Genomic DNA, 26,687 nt, shown 5'->3' with positions numbered 1-26,687 from the left:
CCATGCCCTTTTAGGCCACTTGATGTCACAATGAATCATTTGAGTCTTGGCCTCCATGGTGACATAATAGATCCTTGCTTCTATTGGTCCCCGTGCTGTAACAATTCATCCCTGGCCCTTTTTATACCCCATGGTGCCACAAGGGATCATTAGATTGTTAGCCTGCATTGGGTCACAATGGTTCCTTGCTTCTCTTAACCTCTGTGGTGTCACAATGCATTCCAAGCCCTTTTAGGCCACTTGGTCTTACAATGAACCATTTGATTCTTGGCCTTCATGGTGTCATAATGGTTCCTTGTTTCTATTGGTCCCCATGCTGTCACAATTCATCCCTGGCCCTTTTACGCCCCCTGGTGTCAAATGGGATCCTGGGATTATTAGCCTCCATTGGGTCACAATGGATCCTTGCTTCTCTTAACCCCTGTGGTGTCACAATGCATCCCATGCCCTTTTAGGCCACTTGATGTCACAATGAATCATTTGATTCTTGGCCTCCATGGTGGCATAATAGATCCTTGCTTCTATTGGTCCCCGTGCTGTAACAATCCATCCCTGGCCATTTTAGGCCCCCTGGTGTCACAAGGGATCATTAGATTGTTAGCCTGCATTGGGTCACAATGGTTCCTTGCTTCTCTTAACCCCTTTGGTGTCACAATGCATCCCATGCCCTTTTAGGCCACTTGATGTCACAATGAATAATTTGATTTTTGGCCTCCATGGTGGCATAATTGTACCAGGTTTTAATTGGGCCCCATGCTTTCACAATTCTTCCCTGGCCCTTTTAGGCCCATTGGTGTCACAAGGGACCATTAGATTGTTAGCCTCCATTTGGTAACAAAGGTTCCTTGCTTGTCTTAACCTCTGTGGTGTCACGATGCCTTCCATGCCATTTTAGGCCACTTGATGTCACAACGAATCATTTGATTCTTGGCCTCCATGGTGTCATAATGGTTCCTTGTTTCTATTGGTCCCCGTGCTGTCGCAATTCATCCCTGGCCCTTTTACGCCCCCTGGTGCCAAATGGGATCCTGGGATTATTAGCCTCCATTGGGTCATAATGGATCCTTGCTTCTCTTAACCCCTGTGGTGTCACAATGCATCCCAAGCCCTTTTAGGCCACTTGATGTCACAATGAATCATTTGATTCTTGGCCTCCATGGTGTCATAATGCTTCCTTGTTTCTATTGGTCCCCATGCTGTCACAATTCATCCCTGGCCCTTTTACGCCCCCTGGTGTCAAATGGGATCCTGGGATTATTAGCCTCCATTGGGTCACAATGGATCCTTGCTTCTCTTAACCCCTGTGGTGTCACAATGCATCCCATGCCCTTTTAGGCCACTTGATGTCACAATGAATCATTTGATTCTTGGCCTCCATGGTGGCATAATAGATCCTTGCTTCTATTGGTCCCCGTGCTGTAACAATCCATCCCTGGCCATTTTAGGCCCCCTGGTGTCACAAGGGATCATTAGATTGTTAGCCTGCATTGGGTCACAATGGTTCCTTGCTTCTCTTAACCCCTTTGGTGTCACAATGCATCCCATGCCCTTTTAGGCCACTTGATGTCACAATGAATCATTTGATTTTTGGCCTCCATGGTGGCATAATTGTACCAGGTTTTAATTGGGCCCCATGCTTTCACAATTCTTCCCTGGCCCTTTTAGGCCCATTGGTGTCACAAGGGACCATTAGATTGTTAGCCTCCATTTGGTAACAATGGTTCCTTGCTTGTCTTAACCTCTGTGGTGTCACGATGCATTCCATGCCATTTTAGGCCACTTGATGTCACAATGAATCATTTGATTCTTGGCCTCCATGGTGTCATAATGGTTCCTTGTTTCTATTGGTCCCCATGCTGTCACAATTCATCCCTGGCCCTTTTACGCGCCCTGGTGCCAAATGGGATCCTGGGATTATTAGCCTCCATTGGGTCACAATGGATCCTTGCTTCTCTTAACCCCTGTGGTGTCACAATGCATCCCATGCCATTTTAGGCCACTTGATGTCACAATGAATCATTTGATTCTTGGCCTCCATGGTGACATAATAGATCCTTGCTTCTATTGGTCCCCGTGCTGTTACAATTCATCCCTGGCCCTTTTTATACCCCCTGGTGCCACAAGGGATCATTAGATTGTTAGCCTGCATTGGGTCATAATGGTTCATTGTTTCTCTTAACCTCTGTGGTGTCACAATGCATCCCATGCCCTTTTAGGCCACTTGATGTCACAATGAATCATTTGATTCTTGGCCTCCATGGTGGCATAATAGATCCTTGTTTCTATTGGTCCCCGTGCTGTTACAATCCATCCCTGGCCATTTTAGGCCCCCTGGTGTCACAAGGGATCATTAGATTGTTAGCCTGCATTGGGTCACAATGGTTCCTTGCTTCTCTTAACCCCTGTGGTGTCGCAATGCATCCCATGCCCTTTTAGGCCACTTGATGTCACAATGAATCATTTGATTTTTGGCCTCCATGGTGGCATAATTGTACCAGGTTTAAATTGGGCCCCATGCTTTCACAATTCTTCCCTGGCCCTTTTAGGCCCATTGGTGTCACAAGGGACCATTAGATTGTTAGCCTCCATTGGGTAACAATGGTTCCTTGCTTCTCTTAACCTCTGTGGTGTCACAATGCATTCCATGCCATTTTAGGCCACTTGTTGTCACAATGAATCATTTGATTCTTGGCCTCCATGGTGTCATAATGGTTCCTTGTTTCTATTGGGCCCCATGCTGTCACAATTCATCCCTGGCCCTTTTACGCCCCCTGGTGCCAAATGGGATCCTGGGATTATTAGCCTCCATTGGGTCATAATGGATCCTTGCTTCTCTTAACCCCTGTGGTGTCACAATGCATCCCATGCCCTTTTAGGCCACTTGATGTCACAATGAATCATTTGATTCTTGGCCTCCATGGTGACATAATAGACCCTTGCTTCTATTGGTCCCCGTGCTGTAACAATCCATCCCTGGCCCTTTTTATACCCCCTGGCGCCACAAGGGATCATTAGATTGTTAGCCTGCATTGGGTCACAATGGTTCCTTGCTTCTCTTAACCTCTGTGGTGTCACAATGCATTCCAAGCCCTTTTAGTCCACTTCGTCTTACAATGAACCATTTGATTCTTGGCCTTCATGGTGTCATAATGGTTCCTTGTTTCTATTGGTCCCCATGCTGTCACAATTCATCCCTGGCCCTTTTACGCCCCCTGGTGTCAAATGGGATCCTGGGATTATTAGCCTCCATTGGGTCACAATGGATCCTTGCTTCTCTTAACCCCTGTGGTGTCACAATGCATCCCATGCCCTTTTAGGCCACTTGATGTCACAATGAATCATTTGATTCTTGGCCTCCATGGTGGCAAAATAGATCCTTGCTTCTATTGGTCCCCGTGCTGTAACAATACATCCCTGGCCATTTTAGGCCCCCTGGTGTCACAAGGGATCATTAGATTTTTAGCAAGCATTGGGTCACAATGGTTCCTTGCTTCTCTTAGCCCCTGTGGTGTCACAATGCATCCCATGCCCTTTTAGGCCACTTGATGTCACAATGAATAATTTGATTTTTGGCCTCCATGGTGGCATAATTGTACCAGGTTTTAATTGGGCCCCATGCTTTCACAATTCTTCCCTGGCCCTTTTAGGCCCATTGGTGTCACAAGGGACCATTAGATTGTTAGCCTCCATTTGGTAACAAAGGTTCCTTGCTTGTCTTAACCTCTGTGGTGTCACGATGCATTCCATGCCATTTTAGGCCACTTGATGTCACAATGAATCATTTGATTCTTGGCCTCCATGGTGTCATAATGGTTCCTTGTTTCTATTGGTCCCCGTGCTGTCGCAATTCATCCCTGGCCCTTTTACGCCCCCTGGTGCCAAATGGGATCCTGGGATTATTAGCCTCCATTGGGTCACAATGGATCCTTGCTTCTCTTAACCCCTGTGGTGTCACAATGCATCCCAAGCCCTTTTAGGCCACTTGATGTCACAATGAATCATTTCATTCTTGGCCTCCATGGTGTCATAATGCTTCCTTGTTTCTATTGGGCCCCATGCTGTCACAATTCATCCCTGGCCCTTTTATGACCCCTGGTGTCAAATGGGATCCTGGGATTATTAGCCTCCATTGGGTCACAATGGATCCTTGCATCTCTTAACCCCTGTGGTGTCACAATGCATCCCATGCCCTTTTAGGCCACTTGATGTCACAATGAATCATTTGATTCTTGGCCTCCATGGTGGCATAATAGATCCTTGCTTCTATTGGTCCCCGTGCTGTAACAATCCATCCTTGGCCATTTTAGGCCCCCTGGTGTCACAAGGGATCATTAGATTGTTAGCCTGCATTGGGTCACAATGGTTCCTTGCTTCTCTTAACCCCTGTGGTGTCACAATGCATCCCATGCCCTTTTAGGCCACTTGATGTCACAATGAATCATTTGATTTTTGGCCTCCATGGTGGCATAATTGTACCAGGTTTTAATTGGGCCCCATGCTTTCACAATTCTTCCCTGGCCCTTTTAGGCCCATTGGTGTCACAAGGGACCATTAGATTGTTAGCCTCCATTTGGTAACAATGGTTCCTTGCTTGTCTTAACCTCTGTGGTGTCACGATGCATTCCATGCCATTTTAGGCCACTTGATGTCACAATGAATAATTTGATTCTTGGCCTCCATGGTGTCATAATGGTTCCTTGTTTCTATTGGTCCCCGTGCTGTCACAATTCATCCCTGGCCCTTTTTATACCCCCTGGTGCCACAAGGGATCATTAGATTGTTAGCCTGCATTGGGTCACAATGGTTCCTTGCTTCTCTTAACCTCTGTGGTGTCAGAATGCATTCCTAGCCCTTTTAGGCCACTTGGTCTTACAATGAACCATTTGAATCTTGGCCTTCATGGTGTCATAATGGTTCCTTGTTTCTATTGGTCCCCATGCTGTCACAATTCATCCCTGGCCCTTTTACGACCCCTGGTGTCAAATGGGATCCTGGGATTATTAGCCTCCATTGGGTCACAATGGATCCTTGCTTCTCTTAACCCCTGTGGTGTCACAATGCATCCCATGCACTTTTAGGCCACTTGATGTCACAATGAATCATTTGATTCTTGGCCTCCATGGTGACATAATAGATCCTTGTTTCTATTGGTCCCCGTGCTGTTACAATTCATCCCTGGCCCTTTTTATACCCCCTGGTGCCACAAGGGATCATTAGATTGTTAGCCTGCATTGGGTCATAATGGTTCCTTGCTTCTCTTAACCTCTGTGGTGTCACAATGCATCCCATGCCCTTTTAGGCCACTTGATGTCACAATGAATCATTTGATTCTTGGCGTCCATGGTGGCATAATGGATCCTTGCATCCATTGGTCCCCGTGCTGTTACAATCCATCCCTGGCCATTTTAGGCCCCCTGGTGTCACAAGGGATCATTAGATTGTTAGCCTGCATTGGGTCACAATGGTTCCTTGCTTCTCTTAACCCCTGTGGTGTCGCAATGCATCCCATGCCCTTTTAGGCCACTTGATGTCACAATGAATCATTTGATTTTTGGCCTCCATGGTGGCATAATTGTACCAGGTTTTAATTGTGCCCCATGCTTTCACAATTCATCCCTGGCCCTTTTAGGCCCATTGGTGTCACAAGGGACCATTAGATTGTTAGCCTCCATTGGGTAACAATAGTTCCTTGCTTCTCTTTACCTCTGTGGTGTCACAATGCATTCCATGCCATTTTAGGCCACTTGATGTCACAATGAATCATTTGATTCTTGGCCTCCATGGTGTCATAATGGTTCCTTGTTTCTATTGGTCCCCATGCTGTCACAATTCATCCCTGGCCCTTTTACGCCCCCTGGTGCCAAATGGGATCCTGGGATTATTAGCCTCCATTGGGTCACAATGGATCCTTGCTTCTCTTAACCCCTGTGGTGTCACAATGCATCCCATGCCCTTTTAGGCCACTTGATGTCACAATGAATCATTTGATTCTTGGCGTCCATCGTGGCATAATAGATCCTTGCTTCTATTGGTCCCCGTGCTGTAACAATCCATCCCTGGCCATTTTAGGCCCCCTGGTGTCTCAAGGGATCATTAGATTTTTAGCAAGCATTGGGTCACAATGGTTCCTTGCTTCTCTTAACCTCTGTGGTGTCACAATGCATCCCATGCCCTTTTAGGCCACTTGATGTCACAATGAATCATTTGATTCTTGGCCTCCGCGGTGACATAATAGATCCTTGCTTCTATTGGTCCCCGTGCTGTAACAATTCATCCCTGGCCCTTTTTATACCCCCTGGTGCCACAAGGGATCATTAGATTGTTAGCCTGCATTGGGTCACAATGGTTCCTTGCTTCTCTTAACCTCTGTGGTGTCACAATGCATTCCAAGCCCTTTTAGGCCACTTGGTCTTACAATGAACCATTTGATTCTTGGCCTTCATGGTGTCATAATGGTTCCTTGTTTCTATTGGTCCCCATGCTGTCACAATTCATCCCTGGCCCTTTTACGCCCCGTGGTGTCAAATGGGATCCTGGGATTATTAGCCTCCATTGGGTCACAATGGATCCTTGCTTCTCTGAACCCCTGTGGTGTCACAATGCATCCCATGCCCTTTTAGGCCACTTGATGTCACAATGAATCATTTGATTCTTGGCCTCCATGGTGGCATAATAGATCCTTGCTTCTATTGGTCCCCGTGCTGTAACAATCCATCCCTGGCCATTTTAGGCCCCCTGGTGTCACAAGGGATCATTAGATTGTTAGCCTGCATTGGGTCACAATGGTTCCTTGCTTCTCTTAGCCCCTGTGGTGTCACGATGCATTCCATGCCCTTTTAGGCCACTTGATGTCACAATGAATCATTTGATTCTTGGCCTCCATGGTGTCATAATGGTTCCTTGTTTCTATTGGTCCCCGTGCTGTCACAATTCATCCCTGGCCCTTTTACGCCCCCTGGTGCCAAATGGGATCCTGGGATTATTAGCCTCCATTGGGTCACAATGGATCCTTGCTTCTCTTAACCCCTGTGGTGTCACAATGCATCCCATGCCATTTTAGGCCACTTGATGTCACAATGAATCATTTGATTCTTGGCCTCCATGGTGTCATAATGGTTCCTTGTTTCTATTGGGCCCCATGATGTCACAATTCATCCCTGGCCCTTTTACGCCCCCTGGTGTCAAATGGGATCCTGGGATTATTAGCCTCCATTGGGTCACAATGGATCCTTGCTTCTCTTAACCCCTGTGGTGTCACAATGCATCCCATGCCCTTTTAGGCCACTTGATGTCACAATGAATCATTTGATTCTTGGCCTCCATGGTGACATAATAGATCCTTGCTTCTATTGGTCCCCGTGCTGTTACAATTCATCCCTGGCCCTTTTTATACTCCCTGGTGCCACAAGGGATCATTAGACTGTTAGCCTGCATTGGGTCATAATGGTTCCTTGCTTCTCTTAACCTCTGTGGTGTCACAATGCATCCCATGCCCTTTTAGGCCACTTGATGTCAAAATGAATCATTTGATTCTTGGCTTCCATGGTGGCATAATAGATCCTTGCTTCTATTGGTCCCCGTGCTGTTACAATCCATCCCTGGCCATTTTAGGCCCCCTGGTGTCACAAGGGATCATTAGATTGTTAGCCTGCATTGGGTCACAATGGTTCCTTGCTTCTCTTAACCCCTGTGGTGTCGCAATGCATCCCATGCCCTTTTAGGCCACTTGATGTCATAATGAATCATTTGATTTTTGGCCTCCATGTTGGCATAATTGTACGAGGTTTTAATTGGGCCCCATGCTTTCACAATTCATCCCTGGCCCTTTTAGGCCCATTGGTGTCACAAGGGACCATTAGATTGTTAGACTCCATTGGGTAACAATGGTTCCTTGCTTCTCTTAACCTCTGTGGTGTCACAATGCATTCCATGCCATTTTAGGCCACTTGTTGTCACAATGAATCATTTGATTCTTGGCCTCCATGGTGTCATAATGGTTCCTTGTTTCTATTGGTCCCCATGCTGTCACAATTCATCCCTGGCCCTTTTACGCCCCCTGGTGCCAAATGGGATCCTGGGATTATTAGCCTCCATTGGGTCACAATGGATCCTTGCTTCTCTTAACCCCTGTGGTGTCACAATGCATCCCATGCCCTTTTAGGCCACTTGATGTCACAATGAATCATTTGATTCTTGGCCTCCATGGTGGCATAATAGATCCTTGCTTCTATTGGACCCCGTGCTGTAACAATCCATCCCTGGCCATTTTAGGCCCCCTGGTGTCACAAGGGATCATTAGATTTTTAGCAAGCATTGGGTCACAATGGTTCCTTGCTTCTCTTAACCTCTGTGGTGTCACAATGCATCCCATGCCCTTTTAGGCCACTTGATGTCACAATGAATCATTTGATTCTTGGCCTCCATGGTGACATAATAGATCCTTGCTTCTATTGGTCCCCGTGCTGTAACAATTCATCCCTGGCCCTTTTTATACCCCCTGGTGCCACAAGGGATCATTAGATTGTTAGCCTGCATTGGGTCACAATGGTTCCTTGCTTCTCTTAACCTCTGTGGTGTCAGAATGCATTCCTAGCCCTTTTAGGCCACTTGGTCTTACAATGAACCATTTGAATCTTGGCCTTCATGGTGTCATAATGGTTCCTTGTTTCTATTGGTCCCCATGCTGTCACAATTCATCCCTGGCCCTTTTACGACCCCTGGTGTCAAATGGGATCCGGGGATTATTAGCCTCCATTGGGTCATAATGGATCCTTGCTTCTCTTAACCCCTGTGGTGTCACAATGCATCCCATGCACTTTTAGGCCACTTGATGTCACAATGAATCATTTGATTCTTGGCCTCCATGGTGACATAATAGATCCTTGTTTCTATTGGTCCCCGTGCTGTTACAATTCATCCCTGGCCCTTTTTATACCCCCTGGTGCCACAAGGGATCATTAGATTGTTAGCCTGCATTGGGTCATAATGGTTCCTTGCTTCTCTTAACCTCTGTGGTGTCACAATGCATCCCATGCCCTTTTAGGCCACTTGATGTCACAATGAATCATTTGATTCTTGGCGTCCATGGTGGCATAATGGATCCTTGCTTCCATTGGTCCCCGTGCTGTTACAATCCATCCCTGGCCATTTTAGGCCCCCTGGTGTCACAAGGGATCATTAGATTGTTAGCCTGCATTGGGTCACAATGGTTCCTTGCTTCTCTTAACCCCTGTGGTGTCGCAATGCATCCCATGCCCTTTTAGGCCACTTGATGTCACAATGAATCATTTGATTTTTGGCCTCCATGGTGGCATAATTGTACCAGGTTTTAATTGGGCCCCATGCTTTCACAATTCATCCCTGGCCCTTTTAGGCCCATTGGTGTCACAAGGGACCATTAGATTGTTAGCCTCCATTGGGTAACAATGGTTCCTTGCTTCTCTTAACCTCTGTGGTGTCACAATGCATTCCATGCCATTTTAGGCCACTTGATGTCACAATGAATCATTTGATTCTTGGCATCCATCGTGGCATAATAGATCCTTGCTTCTATTGGTCCCCGTGCTGTAACAATTCATCCCTGGCCATTTTAGGCCCCCTGGTGTCACAAGGGATCATTAGATTTTTAGCAAGCATTGGGTCACAATGGTTCCTTGCTTCTCTTAACCTCTGTGGTGTCACAATGCATCCCATGCCCTTTTAGGCCACTTGATGTCACAATGAATCATTTGATTCTTGGCCTCCGTGGTGACATAATAGATCCTTGCTTCTATTGCTCCCCGTGCTGTAACAATTCATCCCTGGCCCTTTTTATACCCCCTGGTGCCACAAGGGATCATTAGATTGTTAGCCTGCATTGGGTCACAATGGTTCCTTGCTTCTCTTAACCTCTGTGGTGTCACAATGCATTCCAAGCCCTTTTAGGCCACTTGGTCTTACAATGAACCATTTGATTCTTGGCCTCCATGGTGTCATAATGGTTCCTTGTTTCTATTGGTCCCCATGCTGTCACAATTCATCCCTGGCCCTTTTACGCCCCCTGGTGTCAAATGGGATCCTGGGATTATTAGCCTCCATTGGGTCACAATGGATCCTTGCTTCTCTGAACCCCTGTGGTGTCACAATGCATCCCATGCCCTTTTAGGCCACTTGATGTCACAATGAATCATTTGATTCTTGGCCTCCATGGTGGCATAATAGATCCTTGCTTCTATTGGTCCCCGTGCTGTAACAATCCATCCCTGGCCATTTTAGGCCCCCTGGTGTCACAAGGGATCATTAGATTGTTAGCCTGCATTGGGTCACAATGGTTCCTTGCTTCTCTTAACCTCTGTGGTGTCACAATGCATTCCATGCCCTTTTAGGCCACTTGATGTCACAATGAATCATTTGATTCTTGGCCTCCATGGTGTCATAATGGTTCCTTGTTTCTATTGGTCCCCGTGCTGTCACAATTCATCCCTGGCCCTTTTACGCCCCCTGGTGCCAAATGGGATCCTGGGATTATTAGCCTCCATTGGGTCACAATGGATCCTTGCTTCTCTTAACCCCTGTGGTGTCACAATGCATCCCATGCCATTTTAGGCCACTTGATGTCACAATGAATCATTTGATTCTTGGCCTCCATGGTGTCATAATGGTTCCTTGTTTCTATTGGGCCCCATGCTGTCACAATTCATCCCTGGCCCTTTTACGCCCCCTGGTGTCAAATGGGATCCTGGGATTATTAGCCTCCATTGGGTCACAATGGATCCTTGCATCTCTTAACCCCTGTGGTGTCACAATGCATCCCATGCCCTTTTAGGCCACTTGATGTCACAATGAATCATTTGATTCTTGGCCTCCATGGTGGCATAATAGATCCTTGCTTCTATTGGTCCCCGTGGTGTTACAATCCATCCCTGGCCATTTTAGGCCCCCTGGTGTCACAAGGGATCATTAGATTGTTAGCCTGCATTGGGTCACAATGGTTCCTTGCTTCTCTTAACCCCTGTGGTGTCGCAATGCATCCCATGCCCTTTTATGCCACTTGATGTCACAATGAATCATTTGATTTTTGGCCTCCATGGTGGCATAATTGTACCAGGTTTTAATTGGGCCCCATGCTTTCACAATTCATCCCTGGCCCTTTTAGGCCCATTGGTGTCACAAGGGACCATTAGATTGTTAGCCTCCATTGGGTAACAATGGTTCCTTGCTTCTCTTAACCTCTGTGGTGTCACAATGCATTCCATGCCATTTTAGGCCACTTGTTGTCACAATGAATCATTTGATTCTTGGCCTCCATGGTGTCATAATGGTTCCTTGTTTCTATTGGTCCCCATGCTGTCACAATTCATCCCTGGCCCTTTTACGCCCCCTGGTGCCAAATGGGATCCTGGGATTATTAGCCTCCATTGGGTCACAATGGATCCTTGCTTCTCTTAACCCCTGTGGTGTCACAATGCATCCCATGCCCTTTTAGGCCACTTGATGTCACAATGAATCATTTGATTCTTGGCCTCCATGGTGGCATAATAGGTCCTTGCTTCTATTGGTCCCCGTGCTGTAACAATCCATCCCTGGTCATTTTAGGCCCCCTGGTGTCACAAGGGATCATTAGATTTTTAGCAAGCATTGGGTCACAATGGTTCCTTGCTTCTCTTAACCTCTGTGGTGTCACAATGCATCCCATGCCCTTTTAGGCCACTTGATGTCACAATGAATCATTTGATTCTTGGCCTCCATGGTGACATAATAGATCCTTGCTTCTATTGGTCCCCGTGCTGTAACAATTCATCCCTGGCCCTTTTTATACCCCCTGGTGCCACAAGGGATCATTAGATTGTTAGCCTGCATTGGGTCACAATGGTTCCTTGCTTCTCTTAACCTCTGTGGTGTCAGAATGCATTCCTAGCCCTTTTAGGCCACTTGGTCTTACAATGAACCATTTGAATCTTGGCCTTCATGGTGTCATAATGGTTCCTTGTTTCTATTGGTCCCCATGCTGTCACAATTCATCCCTGGCCCTTTTACGACCCCTGGTGTCAAATGGGATCCTGGGATTATTAGCCTCCATTGGGTCACAATGGATCCTTGCTTCTCTTAACCCCTGTGGTGTCACAATGCATCCCATGCACTTTTAGGCCACTTGATGTCACAATGAATCATTTGATTCTTGGCCTCCATGGTGACATAATAGATCCTTGTTTCTATTGGTCGCCATGCTGTTACAATTCATCCCTGGCCCTTTTTATACCCCCTGGTGCCACAAGGGATCATTAGATTGTTAGCCTGCATTGGGTCATAACGGTTCCTTGCTTCTCTTAACCTCTGTGGTGTCACAATGCATCCCATGCCCTTTTAGGCCACTTGATGTCACAATGAATCATTTGATTCTTGGTGTCCATGGTGGCATAATGGATCCTTGCTTCCATTGGTCCCCGTGCTGTTACAATCCATCCCTGGCCATTTTAGGCCCCCTGGTGTCACAAGGGATCATTAGATTGTTAGCCTGCATTGGGTCACAATGGTTCCTTGCTTCTCTTAGCCCCTGTGGTGTCACAATGCATCCCATGCCCTTTTAGGCCTCTTGATGTCACAATGAATCATTTGATTCTTGGCCTCCGTGGTGACATAATAGATCCTTGCTTCTATTGGTCCCCGTGCTGTAACAATTCATCCCTGGCCCTTTTTATACCCCATGGTGTCACAAGGGATCATTAGATTTTTACCAAGCATTGGGTCACAATGGTTCCTTGCTTCTCTTAACCCCTGTGGTGTCACAATGCATCCCATGCCCTTTTAGGCCACTTGATGTCACAATGAATCATTTGATTTTTGGCCTCCATGGTGGCATAATTTTCCAGGTTTTAATTGGGCCCCATGCTTTCACAATTCATCCCTGGCCCTTTTAGGCCCATTGGTGTCACAAGGGACCATTAGATTGTTAGCCTCCATTGGGTAACAATGGTTCCTTGCTTGTCTTAACCTCTGTGGTGTCACGATGCATTCCATGCCATTTTAGGCCACTTGATGTCACAATGAATCATTTGATTCTTGGCCTCCATGGTGTCATAATGGTTCCTTGTTTCTATTGGTCCCCATGCTGTCACAATTCATCCCTGGCCCTTTTACGCCCCCTGGTGCCAAATGGGATCCTGGGATTATTAGCCTCCATTGGGTCACAATGGATCCTTGCTTCTCTTAACCCCTGTGGTGTCACAATGCATTCCTAGCCCTTTTAGGCCACTTGGTCATACAATGAACCATTTGAATCTTGGCCTTCATGGTGTCATAATGGTTCCTTGTTTCTACTGGTCCCCATGCTGTCACAATTCATCCCTGGCCCTTTTACGACCCCTGGTGTCAAATGGGATCCTGGGATTATTAGCCTCCATTGGGTCACAATGGATCCTTGCTTTTCTTAACCCCTGTGCTGTCACAATGCAACCCATGCCCTTTTAGGCCACATGATGTCACAATGAATTATTTGATTCTTGGCCTCCATGGTGGCATAATACATCCTTGCTTCTATAGGTCCCCATGCTGTCAGTGTTCATCCGTGGTCCTTTTGCGCCCCCTGGTGTCAAAAGGGATTCTTAGATTGTTAGCCTGCATTGGGTCACAATGGTTCCTTGCTTCTCTTAACCCCTGTGGTGTCACAATGCATCCCATGCCCTTTTAGGCCACATGATGTCACAATGAATTATTTGATTCTTGGCCTCCATGGTGGCATAATAGATCCTTGCTTCTATTGGTCCCCGTGCTGTAACAATTCATCCCTGCCCCTTTTAGGCCCATTGGTGTCACAAGGGATCAATAGATTGTTAGCCTGCATTGGGTCACAATGGTTCCTTGCTTCTCTTAACCTCTGTGGTGTCACAATGCATCCCATGCCCTTTTAGGCCACATGATGTCACAATGAATTATTTGATTCTTGGCTTCAATGGTGGCATAATAGATCCTTGCATCTATTGGTCCCCGTGCTGTAACAATTCATCCCTGGCCCTTTTAGGCCCATTGGTGTCACAAGGGATCATTAGATTGTTAGCCTGCATTGGGTCACAATGGTTCCTTGCTTCTCTTAACCTCTGTGGTGTCACAATGCATCCCATGCCCTTTTAGGCCACTTGATGTCACAATGAATTATTTGATTCTTGGCCTCCATGGTGTCATAATGGTTCCTTGTTTCTATTGGGCCCCATGCTGTCACAATTCATCCCTGGCCCTTTTACGCCCCCTGGTGTCAAATGGGATCCTGGGATTATTAGCCTCCATTGGGTCACAATGGATCCTTGCTTTTCTTAACCCCTGTGCTGTCACAATGCAACCCATGCCCTTTTAGGCCACATGATGTCACAATGAATTATTTGATTCTTGGCCTCCATGGTGGCATAATAGATCCTTGCTTCTATTGGTCCCCGTGCTGTAACAATTCATCCCTGGCCCTTTTAGGCCCATTGGTGTCACAAGGGATCATTAGATTGTTAGCCTGCATTGGGTCACAATGGTTCCGTGCTTCTCTTAACCTCTGTGGTGTCACAATGCATCCCATGCCCTTTTAGGCCACTTGATGTCACAATGAATCATTTGATTCTTGGCCTCCATGGTGGCGTAATTGTACGAGGTTTCTATTGGGCCCCATGCTTTCACAATACATCCCTGCCCCTTTTAGGCCCATTGCTGTCACAAGGGATCATTAGATTGTTAGCCTGCATTGGGTCACAATGGTTCCTTGCTTCTCTTAACCTCTGTGGTGTCACAATGCATTCCATGCCCTTTTAGGCCACTTGATGTCACAATGAATCATTTGATTCTTGGCCTTCATGGTGTCATAATGGTTCCTTGCTTCTATAGGTCCCCATGCTGTCAGAGTTCATCCGTGGCCCTTTTGCGCCCCCTGGTGTCAAAAGGGATTCTTAGATTGTTAGCCTGCATTGGGTCACAATGGTTCCTTGCTTCTCTTAACCCCTGTGGTGTCACAATGCATCCCATGCCCTTTTAGGCCACTTGATGTCACAATGAATCATTTGATTCTTGGCCTCCATGGTGGCATAATTGTACCAGGTTTTACTGGGGCCCCATGCTTTCACAAATCATCCCTGCCCCTTTTACGCCCATTGGTGTCACAAGGGATCATTAGATTGTTAGCCTGCATTGGGTCACAATGGTTCCTTGCTTCTCTTAACCTCTGTGGTGTCACAATGCATCCCATGCCCTTTTAGGCCACTTGATGTCACAATGAATCATTTGATTCTTGGCCTTCATGGTGTCATAATGGTTCCTTGTTTCTATTGGGCCCCATGCTGTCACAATTCATCCCTGGCCCTTTTGCGCCCCCTGGTGTCAAATGGGATCCTGGGATTATTAGCCTCCATTGGGTCACAATGGATCCTTGATTCTCTTAACCACTGTGGTGTCACATTGCATTCCAAGCCCTTTTAGGCCACTTGGTCTTACAATGAACCATTTGATTCTAGGCCTTCATGGTGTCATAATGGTTCCTTGCTTCTATAGGTCCCCATGCTGTCAGAGTTCATCCCTGGCCCTTTTACGCCCCCTGGTGTCAAATGGGATCCTGGGATTATTAGCCTCCATTGGGTCACAATGGATCCTTGCTTCTCTTAACCCCTGTGGTGTCACAACGCATCCCATGCCCTTTTAGGCCACTTGATGTCACAATGAATCATTTGATTCTTGGCCTCCATGGTGGCATAATAGATCCTTGCTTCTATTGGTCCCCGTGCTGTTACAATCCATCCCTGGCCATTTTAGGCCCCCTGGTGTCACAAGGGATCATTAGATTGTTAGCCTGCATTGGGTCACAATGGTTCCTTGCTTCTCTTAACCCCTGTGGTGTCGCAATGCATCCCATGCCCTTTTATGCCACTTGATGTCACAATGAATCATTTGATTTTTGGCCTCCATGGTGGCATAATTGTACCAGGTTTTAATTGGGCCCCATGCTTTCACAATTCATCCCTGGCCCTTTTAGGCCCATTGGTGTCACAAGGGACCATTAGATTGTTAGCCTCCATTGGGTAACAATGGTTCCTTGCTTCTCTTAACCTCTGTGGTGTCACAATGCATTCCATGCCATTTTAGGCCACTTGTTGTCACAATGAATCATTTGATTCTTGGCCTCCATGGTGTCATAATGGTTCCTTGTTTCTATTGGTCCCCATGCTGTCACAATTCATCCCTGGCCCTTTTACGCCCCCTGGTGCCAAATGGGATCCTGGGATTATTAGCCTCCATTGGGTCACAATGGATCCTTGCTTCTCTGAACCCCTGTGGTGTCACAATGCATCCCATGCCCTTTTAGGCCACTTGATGTCACAATGAATCATTTGATTCTTGGCGTCCATGGTGGCATAATAGGTCCTTGCTTCTATTGGTCCCCGTGCTGTAACAATCCATCCCTGGTCATTTTAGGCCCCCTGGTGTCACAAGGGATCATTAGATTTTTAGCAAGCATTGGGTCACAATGGTTCCTTGCTTCTCTTAACCCCTGTGGTGTCACAATGCATCCCATGCCCTTTTAGGCCACTTGATGTCACAATGAATCATTTGATTCTTGGCCTCCATGGTGACATAATAGATCCTTGCTTCTATTGGTCCCCGTGCTGTAACAATTCATCCCTGGCCCTTTTTATACCCCCTGGTGCCACAAGGGATCATTAGATTGTTAGCCTGCATTGGGTCACAATGGTTCCTTGCTTCTCTTAACCTCTGTGGTGTCAGAATGCATTCCTAGCCCTTTTAGGCCACTTGGTTTTACAATGAACCATTTGAATCTTGGCCTTCATGGTGTCATAATGGTTCCTTGTTTCTATTGGTCCCCATGCTGTCACAATTCATCCCTGGCCCTTTTACGACCCCTGGTGTCAAATGGGATCCTGGGATTATTAGCCTCCATTGGGTCACAATGGATCCTTGCTTCTCTTAACCCCTGTGGTGTCACAATGCATCCCATGCACTTTTAGGCCACTTGATGTCACAATGAATCATTTGATTCTTGGCCTCCATGGTGACATAATAGATCCTTGTTTCTATTGGTCGCCATGCTGTTACAATTCATCCCTGGCCCTTTTTATACCCCCTGGTGCCACAAGGGATCATTAGATTGTTAGCCTGCATTGGGTCATAACGGTTCCTTGCTTCTCTTAACCTCTGTGGTGTCACAATGCATCCCATGCCCTTTTAGGCCACTTGATGTCACAATGAATCATTTGATTCTTGGTGTCCATGGTGGCATAATGGATCCTTGCTTCCATTGGTCCCCGTGCTGTTACAATCCATCCCTGGCCATTTTAGGCCCCCTGGTGTCACAAGGGATCATTAGATTGTTAGCCTGCATTGGGTCACAATGGTTCCTTGCTTCTCTTAGCCCCTGTGGTGTCACAATGCATCCCATGCCCTTTTAGGCCTCTTGATGTCACAATGAATCATTTGATTCTTGGCCTCCGTGGTGACATAATAGATCCTTGATTCTATTGGTCCCCGTGCTGTAACAATTCATCCCTGGCCCTTTTTATACCCCATGGTGTCACAAGGGATCATTAGATTTTTACCAAGCATTGGGTCACAATGGTTCCTTGCTTCTCTTAACCCCTGTGGTGTCACAATGCATCCCATGCCCTTTTAGGCCACTTGATGTCACAATGAATCATTTGATTTTTGGCCTCCATGGTGGCATAATTTTCCAGGTTTTAATTGGGCCCCATGCTTTCACAATTCATCCCTGGCCTTTTAGGCCCATTGGTGTCACAAGGGACCATTAGATTGTTAGCCTCCATTGGGTAACAATGGTTCCTTGCTTGTCTTAACCTCTGTGGTGTCACGATGCATTCCATGCCATTTTAGGCCACTTGATGTCACAATGAATCATTTGATTCTTGGCCTCCATGGTGTCATAATGGTTCCTTGTTTCTATTGGTCCCCATGCTGTCACAATTCATCCCTAGCCCTTTTACGCCCCCTGGTGCCAAATGGGATCCTGGGATTATTAGCCTCCCTTGGGTCACAATGGATCCTTGCTTCTCTTAACCCCTGTGGTGTCACAATGCATTCCTAGCCCTTTTAGGCCACTTGGTCATACAATGAACCATTTGAATCTTGGCCTTCATGGTGTCATAATGGTTCCTTGTTTCTACTGGTCCCCATGCTGTCACAATTCATCCCTGGCCCTTTTACGACCCCTGGTGTCAAATGGGATCCTGGGATTATTAGCCTCCATTGGGTCACAATGGATCCTTGCTTTTCTTAACCCCTGTGCTGTCACAATGCAACCCATGCCCTTTTAGGCCACATGATGTCACAATGAATTATTTGATTCTTGGCCTCCATGGTGGCATAATACATCCTTGCTTCTATAGGTCCCCATGCTGTCAGTGTTCATCCGTGGTCCTTTTGCGCCCCCTGGTGTCAAAAGGGATTCTTAGATTGTTAGCCTGCATTGGGTCACAATGGTTCCTTGCTTCTCTTAACCCCTGTGGTGTCACAATGCATCCCATGCCCTTTTAGGCCACATGATGTCACAATGAATTATTTGATTCTTGGCCTCCATGGTGGCATAATAGATCCTTGCTTCTATTGGTCCCCGTGCTGTAACAATTCATCCCTGCCCCTTTTAGGCCCATTGGTGTCACAAGGGATCAATAGATTGTTAGCCTGCATTGGGTCACAATGGTTCCTTGCTTCTCTTAACCTCTGTGGTGTCACAATGCATCCCATGCCCTTTTAGGCCACATGATGTCACAATGAATTATTTGATTCTTGGCTTCCATGGTGGCATAATAGATCCTTGCATCTATTGGTCCCCGTGCTGTAACAATTCATCCCTGGCCCTTTTAGGCCCATTGGTGTCACAAGGGATCATTAGATTGTTAGCCTGCATTGGGTCACAATGGTTCCGTGCTTCTCTTAACCTCTGTGGTGTCACAATGCATCCCATGCCCTTTTAGGCCACTTGATGTCACAATGAATCATTTGATTCTTGGCCTCCATGGTGGCATAATTGTACGAGGTTTCTATTGGGCCCCATGCTTTCACAATACATCCCTGCCCCTTTTAGGCCCATTGGTGTCACAAGGGATCATTAGATTGTTAGCCTGCATTGGGTCACAATGGTTCCTTGCTTCTCTTAACCTCTGTGGTGTCACAATGCATTCCATGCCCTTTTAGGCCACTTGATGTCACAATGAATCATTTGATTCTTGGCCTTCATGGTGTCATAATGGTTCCTTGCTTCTATAGGTCCCCATGCTGTCAGAGTTCATCCGTGGCCCTTTTGCGCCCCCTGGTGTCAAAAGGGATTCTTAGATTGTTAGCCTGCATTGGGTCACAATGGTTCCTTGCTTCTCTTAACCCCTGTGGTGTCACAATGCATCCCATGCCCTTTTAGGCCACTTGATGTCACAATGAATCATTTGATTCTTGGCCTCCATGGTGGCATAATTGTACCAGGTTTTACTGGGGCCCCATGCTTTCACAAATCATCCCTGCCCCTTTTACGCCCATTGGTGTCACAAGGGATCATTAGATTGTTAGCCTGCATTGGGTCACAATGGTTCCTTGCTTCTCTTAACCTCTGTGGTGTCACAATGCATCCCATGCCCTTTTAGGCCACTTGATGTCACAATGAATCATTTGATTCTTGGCCTTCATGGTGTCATAATGGTTCCTTGTTTCTATTGGGCCCCATGCTGTCACAATTCATCCCTGGCCCTTTTACGCCCCCTGGTGTCAAATGGGATCCTGGGATTATTAGCCTCCATTGGGTCACAATGGATCCTTGCTTCTCTTAACCACTGTGGTGTCACATTGCATTCCAAGCCCTTTTAGGCCACTTGGACTTACAATGAACCATTTGATTCTAGGCCTTCATGGTGTCATAATGGTTCCTTGCTTCTATAGGTCCCCATGCTGTCAGAGTTCATCCCTGGCACTTTTACGCCCCCTGGTGTCAAATGGGATCCTGGGATTATTAGCCTCCATTGGGTCACAATGGATCCTTGCTTTTCTTAACCCCTGTGGTGTCACAACGCATCCCATGCCCTTTTAGGCCACTTGATGTCACAATGAATTATTTGATTCTTGGCCTCCACGGTGGCATAATAGATCCTTGCTTCTATTGGTCCCCGTGCTGTAACAATTCATCCCTGGCCCTTTTAGGCCCATTGGTGTCACAAGGGATCATTAGATTGTTAGCCTGCATTGGGTCACAATGGTTCCTTGCTTCTCTTAACCTCTGTGGTGTCACAATGCAACCCATGCCCTTTTAGGCCACTTGATGTCACAACGAATAATTTGATTCTTGGCCTCCATGGTGGCGTAATTGTACGAGGTTTCTATTGGGCCCCATGCTTTCACAATACATCCCTGCCCCTTTTAGGCCCATTGGTGTCACAAGGGATCATTAGATTGTTAGCCTGCATTGGGTCACAATGGTTCCTTGCTTCTCTTAACCTCTGTGGTGTCACAATGCATCCCATGCCCTTTTAGGCCACATGATGTCACAATGAATCATTTGATTCTTGGCTTCCATCGTGGCATAATAGATCCTTGCATCTATTGGTCCCCGTGCTGTAACAATTCATCCCTGGCCCTTTTAGGCCCATTGGTGTCACAAGGGATCATTAGATTGTTAGCCTGCATTGGGTCACAATGGTTCCTTGCTTCTCTTAACCTCTGTGGTGTCACAATGCATCCAATGCCCTTTTAGGCCACTTGATGTCACAAAGAATCATTTGATTCTTGACCTCCATGGTGTCATAATGGTTCCTTTTTTCTATTGGGCTCCATGCTGTCACAATTCATCCCTGGCCCTTTTACGCCCCCTGGTGTCAAATGGGATCCTGGGATTATTAGCCTCCTTTGGGTCACAATGGATCCTTGCTTCTCTTAACCCCTGTGGTGTCACAATGCATCCCATGCCCTTTTAGGCCACTTGATGTCACGATGAATCATTTGATTTTTGGCCTCCATGGTGGCATAATTGTACCAGGTTTTACTTGGGCCCCATGCTGTCGCAATTCATCCCTGGCACTTTTAAGCCCATTGGTGTCACAAGGGATCATTAGATTGTTAGCCTGCATTGGGTCACAATGGTTCCTTGCTTCTCTTAACCTCTGTGGTGTCACAATGCATCCCATGCCCTTTTAGGCCACTTGATGTCACAATGAATCATTTGATTCTTGGCCTCCATGGTGTCATAATGTTTCCTTGCTTCTATAGGTCCCCATGCTGTCAGTGTTCATCCGTGGTCCTTTTGCGCCCCCTGGTGTCAAAAGGGATTCTTAGATTGTTAGCCTGCATTGGGTCACAATGGTTCCTTGCTTCTCTTAACCCCTGTGGTGTCACAATGCATCCCATGCCCTTTTAGGCCACATGATGTCACAATGAATTATTTGATTCTTGGCCTCCATGGTGGCATAATAGATCCTTGCTTCTATTGGTCCCCGTGCTGTAACAATTCATCCCTGCCCCTTTTAGGCCCATTGGTGCCACAAGGGATCATTAGATTGTTAGCCTGCATTGGGTCACAATGGTTCCTTGCTTCTCTTAACCTCTGTGGTGTCACAATGCATCCCATGCCCTTTTAGGCCACTTGATGTCACAATGAATTATTTGATTCTTGGCCTCCATGGTGTCATAATGGTTCCTTGTTTCTACTGGGCCCCATGCTGTCACAATTCATCCCTGGCCCTTTTACGCCCCCTGGTGTCAAATGGGATCCTGGGATTATTAGCCTCCATTGGGTCACAATGGATCCTTGCTTTTCTTAACCCCTGTGCTGTCACAATGCAACCCATGCCCTTTTAGGCCACATGATGTCACAATGAATTATTTGATTCTTGGCCTCCATGGTGGCATAATAGATCCTTGCTTCTATTGGTCCCCGTGCTGTAACAATTCATCCCTGGCCCTTTTAGGCCCATTGGTGTCACAAGGGATCATTAGATTGTTAGCCTGCATTGGGTCACAATGGTTCCGTGCTTCTCTTAACCTCTGTGGTGTCACAATGCATCCCATGCCCTTTTAGGCCACTTGATGTCACAATGAATCATTTGATTCTTGGCCTCCATGGTGGCGTAATTGTACGAGGTTTCTATTGGGCCCCATGCTTTCACAATACATCCCTGCCCCTTTTAGGCCCATTGGTGTCACAAGGGATCATTAGATTGTTAGCCTGCATTGGGTCACAATGGTTCCTTGCTTCTCTTAACCTCTGTGGTGTCACAATGCATTCCATGCCCTTTTAGGCCACTTGATGTCACAATGAATCATTTGATTCTTGGCCTTCATGGTGTCATAATGGTTCCTTGCTTCTATAGGTCCCCATGCTGTCAGAGTTCATCCGTGGCCCTTTTGCGCCCCCTGGTGTCAAAAGGGATTCTTAGATTGTTAGCCTGCATTGGGTCACAATGGTTCCTTGCTTCTCTTAACCCCTGTGGTGTCACAATGCATCCCATGCCCTTTTAGGCCACTTGATGTCACAATGAATCATTTGATTCTTGGCCTCCATGGTGGCATAATTGTACCAGGTTTTACTGGGGCCCCATGCTTTCACAAATCATCCCTGCCCCTTTTACGCCCATTGGTGTCACAAGGGATCATTAGATTGTTAGCCTGCATTGGGTCACAATGGTTCCTTGCTTCTCTTAACCTCTGTGGTGTCACAATGCATCCCATGCCCTTTTAGGCCACTTGATGTCACAATGAATCATTTGATTCTTGGCCTTCATGGTGTCATAATGGTTCCTTGTTTCTATTGGGCCCCATGCTGTCACAATTCATCCCTGGCCCTTTTACGCCCCCTGGTGTCAAATGGGATCCTGGGATTATTAGCCTCCATTGGGTCACAATGGATCCTTGCTTCTCTTAACCTCTGTGGTGTCACATTGCATTCCAAGCCCTTTTAGGCCACTTGGACTTACAATGAACCATTTGATTCTAGGCCTTCATGGTGTCATAATGGTTCCTTGCTTCTATAGGTCCCCATGCTGTCAGAGTTCATCCCTGGCCCTTTTACGCCCCCTGGTGTCAAATGGGATCCTGGGATTATTAGCCTCCATTGGGTCACAATGGATCCTTGCTTTTCTTAACCCCTGTGGTGTCACAATGCATCCCATGCCCTTTTAGGCCACTTGATGTCACAATGAATTATTTGATTCTTGGCCTCCATGGTGGCATAATAGATCCTTGCTTCTATTGGTCCCCGTGCTGTAACAATTCATCCCTGGCCCTTTTAGGCCCATTGGTGTCACAAGGGATCATTAGATTGTTAGCCTGCATTGGGTCACAATGGTTCCTTGCTTCTCTTAACCTCTGTGGTGTCACAATGCATCCCATGCCCTTTTAGGCCACTTGATGTCACAAAGAATCATTTGATTCTTGACCTCCATGGTGTCATAATGGTTCCTTGTTTCTATTGGGCTCCATGCTGTCACAATTCATCCCTGGCCATTTTAGGCCCCCTGGTGTCACAAGGGATCATTAGATTGTTAGCCTGCATTGGGTCACAATGGTTCCTTGCTTCTCTTAACCCCTGTGGTGTCGCAATGCATCCCATGCCCTTTTAGGCCACTTGATGTCACAATGAATCATTTGATTTTTGGCCTCCATGGTGGCATAATTGTACCAGGTTTAAATTGGGCCCCATGCTTTCACAATTCATCCCTGGCCCTTTTAGGCCCATTGGTGTCACAAGGGACCATTAGATTGTTAGCCTCCATTGGGTAACAATGGTTCCTTGCTTCTCTTAACCTCTGTGGTGTCACAATGCATTCCATGCCATTTTAGGCCACTTGATGTCACAATGAATCATTTGATTCTTGGCCTCCATGGTGTCATAATGGTTCCTTGTTTCTATTGGTCTCCATGCTGTCACAATACATCCCTGGCCCTTTTACGCCCCCTGGTGCCAAATGGGATCCTGGGATTATTAGCCTCCATTGGGTCACAAGGGATCCTTGCTTCTCTTAACCCCTGTGGTGTCACAATGCATCCCATGCCCTTTTAGGCCACTTGATGTCACAATGAATCATTTGATTCTTGGCGTCCATGGTGGCATAATAGATCCTTGCTTCTATTGGTCCCCGTGCTGTAACAATTCATCCCTGGCCATTTTATACCCCCTGGTGCCACAAGGGATCATTAGATTGTTAGCCTGCATTGGGTCACAATGGTTCCTTGCTTCTCTTAACCTCTGTGGTGTCACAATGCATTCCAAGCCCTTTTAGGCCACTTGGTCTTACAATGAACCATTTGATTCTTGGCCTTCATGGTGTCATAATGGTTCCTTGTTTCTATTGGTCCCCATGCTGTCACAATTCATCCCTGGCCCTTTTACGCCCCCTGGTGTCAAATGGGATCCTGGGATTATTAGCCTCCATTGTGTCACAATGGATCCTTGCTTCTCTGAACCCCTGTGGTGTCACAATGCATCCCATGCCCTTTTAGGCCACTTGATGTCACAATGAATCATTTGATTCTTGGCCTCCATGGTGGCATAATAGATCCTTGCTTCTATTGGTCCCCGTGCTGTAACAATCCATCCCTGGCCATTTTAGGCCCCCTGGTGTCACAAGGGATCATTAGATTGTTAGCCTGCATTGGGTCACAATGGTTCCTTGCTTCTCTTAGCCCCTGTGGTGTCACAATGCATCCCATGCCCTTTTAGGCCTCTTGATGTCACAATGAATCATTTGATTCTTGGCCTCCATGGTGACATAATAGATCCTTGCTTCTATTGGTCCCCGTGCTGTAACAATTCATCCCTGGCCCTTTTTATACCCCATGGTGTCACAAGGGATCATTAGATTGTTAGCCTGCATTGGGTCACAATGGTTCCTTGCTTCTCTTAACCCCTGTGGTGTCACGATGCATCCCATGCCCTTTTAGGCCACTTGATGTCACAATGAATCATTTGATTTTTGGCCTCCATGGTGGCATAATTTTCCAGGTTTTAATTGGGCCCCATGCTTTCACAATTCTTCCCTGGCCCTTTTAGGCCCATTGGTGTCACACGGGACCATTAGATTGTTAGCCTCCATTGGGTAACATTGGTTCCTTGCTTGTCTTAACCTCTGTGGTGTCACAATGCATTCCATGCCATTGTAGGCCACTTGATGTCACAATGAATCATTTGATTCTTGGCCTCCATGGTGTCATAATGGTTCCTTGTTTCTATTGGTCCCCATGCTGTCACAATTCATCCCTGGCCCTTTTACGCCCCCTGGTTCCAAATGGGATCCTGGGATTATTAGTCTCCATTGGGTCACAATGGATCCTTGCTTCTCTTAACCCCTGTGGTGTCACAATGCATCCCATGCCCTTTTAGGCCACTTGATGTCACAATGAATCATTTGATTTTTGGCCTCCATGGTGGCATAATTTTCCAGGTTTTAATTAGGCCCCATGCTTTCACAATTCATCCCTGGCCCTTTTAGGCCCATTGGTGTCACAAGGGACCATTAGATTGTTAGCCTCCATTGGGTAACAATGGTTCCTTGCTTGTCTTAACCTCTGTGGTGTCACGATGCATTCCATGCCATTTTAGGCCACTTGATGTCACAATGAATCATTTGATTCTTGGCCTCCATGGTGTCATAATGGTTCCTTGTTTCTATTGGTACCCATGCTGTCACAATTCATCCCTGGCCCTTTTACGCCCCCTGGTGTCAAATGGGATCCTGGGATTATTAGCCTCCATTGGGTCACAATGGATCCTTGCTTCTCTTAACCCCTGTGGTGTCACAATGCATCCCATGCCCTTTTAGGCCACTTGATGTCACAATGAATCATTTGATTCTTGGCCTCCATGGTGACATAATAGATCCTTGCTTCTATTGGTCCCCGTGCTGTAACAATTCATCCCTGGCCATTTTTATACCCCCTGGTGCCACAAGGGATCATTAGATTGTTAGCCTGCATTGGGTCACAATGGTTCCTTGCTTCTCTTAACCTCTGTGGTGTCAGAATGCATTCCTAGCCCTTTTAGGCCACTTGGTCTTACAATGAACCATTTGAATCTTGGCCTTCATGGTGTCATAATGGTTCCTTGTTTCTATTGGTCCCCATGCTGTCACAATTCATCCCTGGCCCTTTTACGACCCCTGGTGTCAAATGGGATCCTGGGATTATTAGCCTCCATTGGGTCACAATGGATCCTTGCTTCTCTTAACCCCTGTGGTGTCACAATGCATCCCATGCACTTTTAGGCCACTTGATGTCACAATGAATCATTTGATTCTTGGCCTCCATGGTGACATAATAGCTCCTTGTTTCTATTGGTCCCCGTGCTGTTACAATTCATCCCTGGCCCTTTTTATACCCCCTGGTGCCACAAGGGATCATTAGATTGTTAGCCTGCATTGGGTCATAATGGTTCCTTGCTTCTCTTAACCTCTGTGGTGTCACAATGCATCCCATGCCCTTTTAGGCCACTTGATGTCACAATGAATCATTTGATTCTTGGCGTCCATGGTGGCATAATGGATCCTTGCTTCCATTGGTCCCCGTGCTGTTACAATCCATCCCTGGCCATTTTAGGCCCCCTGGTGTCACAAGGGATCATTAGATTGTTAGCCTGCATTGGGTCACAATGGTTCCTTGCTTCTCTTAACCCCTGTGGTGTCGCAATGCATCCCATGCCCTTTTAGGCCACTTGATGTCACAATGAATCATTTGATTCTTGGCCT

Source organism: Cinclus cinclus, unplaced genomic scaffold (genome assembly GCF_963662255.1).
Source record: "Cinclus cinclus unplaced genomic scaffold, bCinCin1.1 SCAFFOLD_44, whole genome shotgun sequence".
Lineage (NCBI taxonomy): Eukaryota > Metazoa > Chordata > Aves > Passeriformes > Cinclidae > Cinclus > Cinclus cinclus.
This window is presented reverse-complemented; position numbering follows the sequence as displayed.